Source organism: Mus pahari, chromosome 18 (assembly GCF_900095145.1).
Source record: "Mus pahari chromosome 18, PAHARI_EIJ_v1.1, whole genome shotgun sequence".
Classification (NCBI taxonomy): domain Eukaryota; kingdom Metazoa; phylum Chordata; class Mammalia; order Rodentia; family Muridae; genus Mus; species Mus pahari.
The window spans coordinates 6950861-6961536 of record NC_034607.1 but is presented as its reverse complement, the minus strand read 5'-3'; positions in this window follow the sequence as shown (position 1 = coordinate 6961536).

Here is a 10676-nt window from a genome sequence, read left to right as displayed (position 1 = left end):
GGGGGGAGGGGCATGGGAAACTTTCGGGATAGCATTTGAAATGTAAATAAAGAAAATAATAATAAAAAAGAAAAAAAAGAAAAGAAACTGTGTGTTTAGAACATTCATTGTTTTCTTCTTTGTTTATACAGCTTGACTGTTCTCTCTAATAAGCCATAAGGAATAATTTTCTTCTTAACAGACAGCTCCATCTGGGGCTTGAAATACTATCTCATAAAAGGGTTTCAAACCTTTCCCTATAGGTCACTTAACTCTTCACTCAAACTTCCCAGCTCTCAAATGCCATTCTGTATCAACTACACATTGGCATCAGAGGTTACGTAATGATATACTCTATCATCCCAGGTTGTTAAATGAGTAAAATATAAAAGTAAATAGGGAATCCTCTTTCTTTATGACAAATATTATTGTCCTGTTTTATCTGAAAAGATGATTCCTACCCTACAATTTATATCACAACAGCCTTTCCAGTATGTTTGTTCTTGGAAATTTTTAGTCTTTAATATCCCAGTGATCCCTGGGATGAGGTGCATGATTAATGTTCAAAACCTACAGGCTTGGCCTTAGATATACCAAATATTTTGTTCCCTATATGGAACCAGTTGTGTTTACCTGTGATAATTTCAGTTGCTGCAAATGGAAACATCTCTGGTGAAGGGTGATGCTTAAACTTAACAGTGTTTGTAAGAATAAGGCCTACAACTCAGTAAGGAATGGTGCAAGTCTAACTAAATAGAGGTAATAGCAGCTTTTTAATGTCCAAAACAATACTAGCCTGGAAGGGTTTTTAGGTTTCTAGTACTATACACGAAAATTAGTTATAAAACCATTAAGATGGATTAGAACCATATGAGCACATGAGAGTATTCAAACATGTCAGAAAAAGAAAGCTAAAGTCTGCAATCTAATAAAGCAGAGCAACTTCACCTGGACTCCATAAAGAGAAGGCACTGCATTAAGATCTGGGTGTTCCTCAGTTCATGTATTTGTCAACCTACACACATTAATCTCTACAGCTTCATGCCCTGTATCATCAAATCACTTGTTTGTTCATCCAGCTTTGATCCTATATCTCACCTCAGGGGCTTGATTTATCATCAGGGTCAGGTGTACTCTTTGTCCTTTTAATTGTCCAACACCTAGAAAAATGTGCAGTACCAGTTGTAGAAATGTATACAATTCTATAGTTAATGTGAGAAGCATCCATAACTTCAGAACATTTTATGGTCTTAACTTTTATACAATGCAATATAGCTTATGATATTCATAATGTATTATTTGGTGTTTTATGATGCCATTTATGATGAAAAATTCCAATCAATATCTGGGAAGTGTTTTAATGGATCTTTAATGGGATTTTACTGGAATATGTATATTTCTTTTGTAGGATGATGATTTTCACAATATTAATCATAGTTCCCGATAAGCACATGAGATCATTCCAGTTTTATATCTTCTCAATTTCTTACTTTAGTATCTTAACATCTTTATGATGTAAATTTCTCTTTGTTTCCCCAACCTGCAGGAATAATCAGTGGTGACCCAGGGCAGGAGATAGAGAGGGAGAGGGAGGGACAAGAGACATGAAGAATGAGAGCAAGTCAATCATACTGATCAAGCTCCGAAACTGTTATTCAGGAGTGGCAATATAAGCATAAGCAAGAGGAGACTCCAAGGAAGGGGAGAAGAGCCTGGGGGCTCTCTGAGAGTCAGGTGGAAATCTTCAACTCCTGGAACCAACGTTCACAGTGTCCTCTTTTCCCATAAATATTCTTACTCCTATGAACAGGAATGTTCTCTCAGGATTGTTTATGTTAGCTGGAAAATAGCCACAAGGCCATGGCTATGGCCATGGCTCCCAGCATCTCCTCCCTTTTAATTATTTTCAATAAGGCCCTACATAACTGGGGTGGTCAATAGTCAGCTCTTCCTTGGATGAGTGAGCATTAACCAGAGCGGGGAGCATTGACCTGATTCCTCCCATGGGTACCATCACGACCCCACAGTCATGGCTCTTGGTATCTTTTGAGGAGGGGAGGCAGAGCCTTAGAAAAGTCCTAAGGATAAGGTTGAAAACAGATACCAACCTCCTTACAAATGAGGTCTGTCTCACAGGGAATTCAGAGATGGTCCTTGTTAGACCTTCCCCTACAATGCTGAGCCTTGCAACCAATGCTGGTGCCCATAATGAATTCATTTTATCAAGAATCAGTATGCACAGGTCTGAATCCTATGCAGGTAGTGAAGGAGAATTATCAACCTCAGATGCAGCAAGGCCTCTGTCAGCCAAATCAAGTCGATGATGATGAATTTGCAAGGATCTCGATGCCAAGGAATCAATCTGCTGTTTTATAAAACCAGTAATTCTGTTAAAAATAAAAGACCCCAAAGTTACTAGTAATAAATTGCTTATTAAAAGTCCAAGGAGGGGCATCAAGATGGTGAACATAGAGGACTTCCACCAATTACCAGCAACATCTGAAAACTGTTTTCTCTGGAGCTCCAACTTAAGTTTACGTAACTGTTCTGTTTGTGTTTCCACTAAACCTGATTCATTTACATAAAAGCAACATTCTTCTTGCAGAAAGAGAGAGGTGACACCTTTCTCAGCAGTCAGCAAATCAAGTGCACCTCGATTCTGTAAGGTAATTTGGGCAAGGGAAGTTAATTGTCTCTGTAAAGAAGCTAATGACTAAATGGAGGCTTCCACTGCCAACACAAATTATTGAGATAATTTGGCAGTGGTAAGAAGAGAATGGGTTAAAGTTCCTCCAGCCAAACCAGCAGTCACAACAGAGGTTACTAAGGAGATGCCAGCCACTTTAGGGAGGAAAACAGCTCGCTTGATTCTAATATCTGGGGGACTATTCCAGGTCAAATACTCAGCAGGAGTTAGCAAGGTCAACTGAGGAACTAGGGTCACGGAAAGACACAGCATTTTTTTTTTTTAATCTGTGTTTTTGGAAAGAGTTTTAGTAAGGGTACCAGTACACCAAAAAAGAACCCTTCAGGGGCAATCAGATACTGACTAGGTTAGCTAGTGTGACTGCACAATTCATCATTGGGACTAGTATAGCAGAATTTAAATTGTTTCTGTTCAGGGATCAAAACCAGGATACTTCAAAAATTGCGGAAAAAGTTTTATGACTGGCACCAGACATATTAAAATGGATGGAATAAGGAATACCTGTCAATAGAGGATGTCCTGATGCAGCACAAAGGAAGCAGGCTGAGACATTTCTTAATCCAGTATTACTGGCAAGTATCAGGCCCTCTCTTAAAAGAGATAGCCAGGAAAGTTTGGACAATGTGGAGAGCTGTATACTCAGCTCCTTTTCTTTATTCTGTATCTCAGCTTGGAGTGTTGTTTGAACTTGAACAAGGGAGCGCCAAACATATATTTGTCTGCTGGGCCAGGTTGAATGTTGTGTCTTATAGATATCTCCTTTCAAAGGCAAAGTTCATCTGGAATCCCAAGGTTCCCATATGACCCAAGTATAGCCTGTGGCAGAACGGAAAAAAAAATGTGGCTTTTATAGGGCTGCTGAAGGATAACCTCAGAACTTGTTAGGGATTTAACAGTATGAATTCTGCAGGAGCGATAGGGACAACCCACACTTTCTTCAATTCATTCCTTTTTACAATAAGAATGGAACTGATCATACAAAAAGAATAAAGCAGAAGGTTCTCCAGATAAGGTCATAAAACCTGTAAAATTTAGTAATATGGGATTTTGACATCCTGTAGGTGGGCAGTCAGCTGTAGCTAAAATATGGCCTTGATTTTTTTGTTTTGGTATTCTTGGTATAATTCTCTGTAATAAAAAAACACCAGCCAAATGGTGAAGTTTTCCCTCTATTACCAGTGTTTATCATAGTTACCCACTGGAACAGGAGAATCATCCACAGGAAAGTTCCCCATTCTCTGCTTATCTTCATCTTTTCTGAAAGAAAAAGAGGAAATAGGAGTTCTCAGGGAAGGACTGGTTCCCTGGATTCTCTTTCATTATTAATTGCTTTTATCAATCTTTCTGGCAACCATCTGGCAGCTTCTGCCTTGGTATCATAGATACAGGCTGAGCCTCTACCCCAAATGAGGTCTGGGTCAGGCCCATTCTCTCTGAATGTGAGAGGATCTTTCCAAAAGACCTTAGCATAGTCCTTTGTCTTTTCAGGGTGCCAAAAATGATCAGTGGCAGACTTGCCATGGGCATCCAAATTCAGGAAATTGAGGACAAACAAGGCATGATGGAGAAGATTCTTTGGGGAATCCCTTTTGTGGGTAGAAGTCCCCTCTTTTTAGTTTATGTAGGATATTTTTGATGGTCAAATGGGCACGCTCAACAATGCCCTGTTCCTGAGGATTGTAAGGGATGCCTACAATATATTTAATCTGTAGCTGGCAGCAGAATTCTTGAAAGTTTTTTTTCCAGTATATCCTGACTCATTATCAGTTTTGATAATTTTAGGTTTTCCCATATCAGAAAGGCAAGTCAATACATAGACAACGACATTTTTAGAGGCCTCCCCAGTATGTAAAGAAGCAAAGATAAATCCACTAAAGGTATCTATGGTGACATGAAGGTATTTAAGTTTACCAAATTCAGGGATGTGTGTAACATCTATCTGCCAGACCTCATTTGGAACCAATCCTCTGAGGTTAACACCCAGGTGTGGAGTGGGCAGAAATGTGACATAGGTGGAACACTGTTTAACAATCTGGCGAGCCTGTCCTCAAGTGATCTTAAAAATTAGGCAGAGATTCTGAGCATTTAAATGAAGTAGAGCATGGTCTTTCTTTTGCTTCTTCCACAGAACCTATTAATTCAGGAAAAGCCAAATGAGTGGCAGCATTAGCACAGTAATTTCCTTTAGAAAGGGGGCCAGGTATATCAGAGTGGGCAGACAGATGTTCAATATAAAAAGAATGAGGCCTTGCAACAATTAATCCTTGAATCTGAGCAAAAAGAGTGGCAGCATTTGTGGAAGGTTTGATAAAAGGAACTGTTTCAAGAATGGGGACAGAATGAGCAATGTAAGCATTATCAGTATACAAATTAAAAGGATGATCCATCAACAACTGAAAAACTTCAACAATAGCAAAAAGCTCAGCAAGCTGGTCTGATAAAAAGGGGGAAAGGACAGAGTGACCTGTCTATCAACAACATAGGCCACCAAGCCATTAGAGGAACCATCAGTGAACACCAAAAAAGGCATTGGGTATAGGCTGAGAAGATGTACATTTAGGAAAGATAAAAGGGTAGAGTTTAACAAATTGCAGCAATTTATCAGCAGGGTAGTGATTATCAATTTCTCCTAAGAAGGAGGAACAAACTATGGGCCACTCATCAGTATTTTGCATGAGTCAATCTAATTGTTCTTCAGAGTAAGATAATATTATCTTATCAGGATCCTTGCCAAAACATTTACGATTTTGTTCTTGTCCTACAATAACGAGTTTTGCAACCAATGAAGTATACGGGGTGAGTACCCTGGCGGGGGATACACAAAGATGTACTAAAAGAAGGTGGCTGTGCTTCCAAAACACTCCATTGGGGGTATGAATTGTGGCACAAATAACAAACAGAAGTGGAGATTCATAGGAAACAAAGGAAACTCCATGCTTCTGGATGGCACTCTACACTAGCTCGAGAGCTTGTCTATCTGAAGGGGTTAAGAAACGGGGGAAGGAAGGATCAGGATCTACTTTAAGGATGTCAAAAAGGAGTTTAAGTTCTCCAGTGGTAAATTTAAGATAGGTTCTAATCCAATTTATGTCTCCCAGTAGCCTTTGGAAATCATCTAGCACTTTCAAATGTCCTACCTGGAGCTTCAACTTCTGGAACCAATCCTCTGGGGTCAACACCCAGGTGTGGAGTGGGCAGAAGTGTCAAATGTTAAAACAGAGCTTTAACATTTTTGGTGACAAAGCTCAAAGCCCAGGTAAAAATAGGGATCTTGTAGCTGTATCTTATCAGGGGTGATCTGGAGTCCCTTGTCTGCCAATTTTTAAGACAGTTCTTGGCAGCGATAAAGTAATCGGGTACCATCAGGGCCAGCCAAAAGGATATCATTCATACAATGAATGAGATAAATGGAGGGCCATAACTTACGAAAAGGATCAACTACCTGGGCTACAAATTTCTGACACAGGGTAAGACTGTTAGGTATTCCTTGAGGTAGAACTCTCCACTGATATTGCAGCGTGGGCCCCTTAAAATTGATGACAGGCAAGCTAAAGGCAAAATGCTGTCTATCCTCAGGGTGTAGAGGTATGGTAAAAAAGCAATCTTTAAGGTCTATTGTTATCTTAAAATAGTCAGCAGGGATGGCCACAGGAGTGGGCAACCCAGGCTGTAAGGCTCCCATAGGGAGCATTGTTTTATTGATTGCTCTTAAATCTTTCAACAATCGCCATTTACCAGATTTTTTCTTAATGACAAAGATAGGTGTGTTCCAGGGGAAGGTGGTAGGCTCAATGTGGCTTGAAACAAGTTGTTCCTGTACTGATGCTGTTGTTGAAGCCAATTTCTCAGAAGTTAATGGCCATTGATCAACCAAGACAGCCTCATTTGATTTCCATGTAATTTTATCAGCATGGGGTACAGGAATGTCAATGATCACTAGAGTAAGTTTTCAGTGCCAATTCACAAATGATCAAACGTTTCAATCACAGGGAGGGGTCCCCTCATTCCCTGTGAATATTTTCCTAATCCTTGGCCAGGTCGAAAGCCCTGTTTTAACAACTGATAGGTAACACCCTCATTTGGGCTGCCATAATGAGAGTTAATTGAGCAAGTATGTCTCTGCCGCAAAGGTTAACAGGCAAGCTGGGCAAAATGTAGGGTTGTACAGTGCCAGAACTGCCTGCTTCATCTGTCCAGTTGAGGACCTTAGAACTTTGTTGAGGGTTAGAGCACTGTTCAATACCTTTTATATGTGTCAAGGATGGCGTGAGGGGCCAAGAAGGCGGTCAATCTTTATCTGACATCACTGAGGCATCAGCTCCAGTATCCACCAATCCCTCAAATCCTTTTCCTTCTAGTTTTAAGTAGGGGTCTATCTTGGGTAATCTGCTGGATCCCATAAGCATCAGACGAATCTAGTCCACTAGAGACCCTAGACTCCCGACTGAATTTTTGTTTAGAACATTTAAGGGGAATGAGAAGCAACTGGGCAATTCTCTGTCCAGCTTTTATGGTCAGGGGGCCAGATGTGGAAGAAGCTAAAATCTTTATTTCACCTGTATAATCATTATCAACAACACGGGGGATGATATTCAGTCCCTTGAGTGTTAGACTGGCATGTCCAAAGAGGAGCCAAAAAGTATTAACAGGCAAAGGCCCAAAAACCCCAGTGGGTAATACTTGTGTCCCCATTTCAGATATTAATACTGTGTTGGTAGAGGAAGAGAGGTCCAATCCTGCGCTTCTGGCAGTTGCTCTGTAGGGGGAGGCAATGGAGGAGCTGAGGGGCATGGTGTTGAGGGGCAAACCAGACAGCCCCAGGGGTTTGACTCTGGTCTGGGGACAGGGGCTGGCCCCTCTGGAAGTTTCCCTTTTTTGGAAACAGAGAGTTTCCTTGTGAATCAATTTTTGAATGGCACTTAGAGGCCCAGTGCCTTCCATGCTTACAGCCAGTGCATAATGAATTAGGTGCTGTACACATGACTCTTGGTGCTGTGCAGTTTCTGGAAAAATAACCTGGCTGTTTGCAGTTTAAAGTAGGTTCCAGATTGGCTATTTTGGGTAAAATCTTTAAGAGCAGCACCAATGGCAAGTCCCATAGTATGGGCAGAAAAAATACCCACACACAAATTAATATAATCAGAAATTTCGGCAACACGATGGTGGGGGCATATGGCAGCCTGGCAGACAGGGTAGCATTGTCACATGCGAGATGTCTTAAAAAAACAAAAAACAAAAACACTTTCAGTTTCATCTCTGCCAAGGAACCATTCAGCTGCATCAGTTAAATGAGCAATGACCCTGGCAGATCTTGGCAAGGGAAGTAGTGGCTGACCCTTTATGGGGAAGTCGCTTCCAAGCTTTTAGGACTGCATTTTGGATCTGTGCCAGGAGGCCAGGAGGGAACTGAGCCTGCTTTTCATTAGTATCATAAGGGCTCCGTCCCAAGAGTTTATCTTCTGTCCATCCTTTTTAAATTTTACTTTCAGAATTACGGATTGCAGTCTCTCTGCAATTTTCAACAAAACCAGTTTTCCAAAGAACATAATCACCCCCCCCCCCAGGTGTCACTGGCTATAGAGAACCAGTCATTAAGAGTAAGCCATTGATCACTGAGGCTTTTGATAAGGGACAGTGTGAAAGAGCTGTGGCAACGTAATTTGACACTAACATCTTAAGATATTTAACATGTTTAAAACCCAAGCTGCTATACCTGTGATTCTTTCTTTCATCTCTCTCAACCTCAGAATCTCCCAAGACCTCATTTTCATTATTAGAAACCTCATTATCTGACTGTGCTGTTCCTTCACTCTCCTTCTCCCCCTCAGAGAGATCCTCTTCACCTGTTAGGGTAGACTTTGTATTGGTCATATCAGGGAGTTTCCTTAACTTCACTCCTAGTGACTGGAAAGGCCAAGACAGGCTTCAGTGTTTTGGATTTCAATTTACTTTTAGGAGTGACTGGGGAGTCCTGGGAAGTCAAGGAGAGGGAGGTCAATTCTAAATTAAGGGCTCTTAATTCTTTTATAAGTTGGAGATGTTCCCTTTTCTCTTGTAACAGTTTTCTAAGGGAAGATGTTTTTTGGGAAAGTTGAGCTTTGGCCTTAATAGTATAAACATCATCAGTTGGATCAAGAACTGGGGCACAAAATGGAGGGGCAGAAATGCAAGAAGGCTACCAAGTATGGTTATGTTCTCTAACTGTCTTGTCCTCTAAGGAAGATTCACCCTCATGGGAGAGGAAGCAGCTGCTGCAAGCTTTCTGAAGGGGCTGTCAGTTGCTAAGGCCTCAGTTGAATATTTGGCCAACATTTACAAATATTTTTCAGTAACAAGATTCCAATAAGAAAAGGCTTGTACAGGAACCTTTTCTGGGCCAAAAGTCCTATAAAAATCTTTTAAACAGTCACCCATTCTAGTCCATCTCTTCTCATCTATAGTTCCCTCTAAGGGAAACCAAGGACATACTTCCCCAACAAAATCAAAAAATTTCTTAAGATCTTTTCTTCTTAACCCGTGTTTCTCGTGTCTTGAGGGATTCCTTAAGACCCCTTAAAAACAATTCATGTTTACTTAATGCTTGTCCCATAGTCTAGCCACTCTTCCTAACTTTCTCAGATCTATCTCATTGTGCAGGTGACACTGTGGCAATCTCTGTGCAGATCTTCACTCACTTCCTAATGAAGTAGGTATCCAGTGTTGACCTTCACTCACCCTCTGAAGGGGCGGCAGTCCAATGCAAACCTTCACTCACCTCCTGAAGATGCAGCAGTTCCAATCGAGCCTTCACTCACTTTTTGACAAAAAGGCAGCTCGGTGCGGACATTCACTCACCTCCTGACAAGGCAGTTGTGAGGAGGTGAGTGAACGAGGTGTCAAGACTGGGGACAAAATGAACAATGTAAGCACTATCAGTATACAAATTAAAAGGACTATCCATCAACAACTGGAACACTTCAACAATAGCAAAAAGCTCAACAAGCTGGGCTGATAAAAAGGGGGACCAGACAGAAGATACCTGTCCATCAACAACATAGACCACCAAGCCATTAAAGGAACCATCAGTGAACACCAAACAGGCATTGGGTATAGGCTGAGAAGATGTACATTTAGGAAAGATAAAAGGGTGGGCGCCGTGTTGGATGCCAGTTTTCCCCAACCTGCAGGGATAATCAGAAGGGACCCAGGGGAGGAGAGAGAGAGAGAGAGAGAGAGAGAGAGAGAGAGAGAGAGAGAGAGAGAGNAGAGAGAGAGAGAGAGAGAGAGAGAGAGAGAGAGAGAGAGAGAGAGAGATTGAGAGCAAGTCAGTCATACTGATCAAGCTCCGAAAACTTAATTCAGGAGTAGCCATATAAGCATAAGCAAGAGGAGGCTCCAAGGGAAGGGGGAAGAACCCAGGGACTTTCTGAACATCAGGTGGCAGTCTTCAGCTCTTGGAGCCAATGGTCACAGTGCCCTCTTTTCCCATAATTATTCTTACTGTTATGACCACGAATGTTCTCTCAGGATTGTTTATGTAAGCTACAAAGTATCCACAAGGCCATGGCTGAGACCATGGCTCCCAGCATACTTGCATGTATAGAAATACATCTGAATGATTTATATTATTTGAGTTTATTGTGAAATGTGTCCCTTCACTGATTTCTTTCCCATTTACATTTTCACTGGCAGATAGATAGTCAGTTGATGCTTGTATTAATTTTCTATGCAGTTCCTTTGTGGAAGGTGTTTATTAGTTGTACAAGTTTCACATCAGAAATTTAAAGGACACTTTTGTATACTATCATTTTATCTACAAATAATGTGGTCTTGCCATCTTCTTTTCAGTCATATTTTGATCTACTCCAGGGGTCCTAGTGACCTAGGTAATATTTCAAGTATTACAGAAAGAGAGAAATGACAGAAAATGACCTTGTATTGTTCCTGATTTTAAGGGAATTACTTTCAATTTCTCTCCATTTAAATTGACTTTTTTATGGAACTAAAGTAC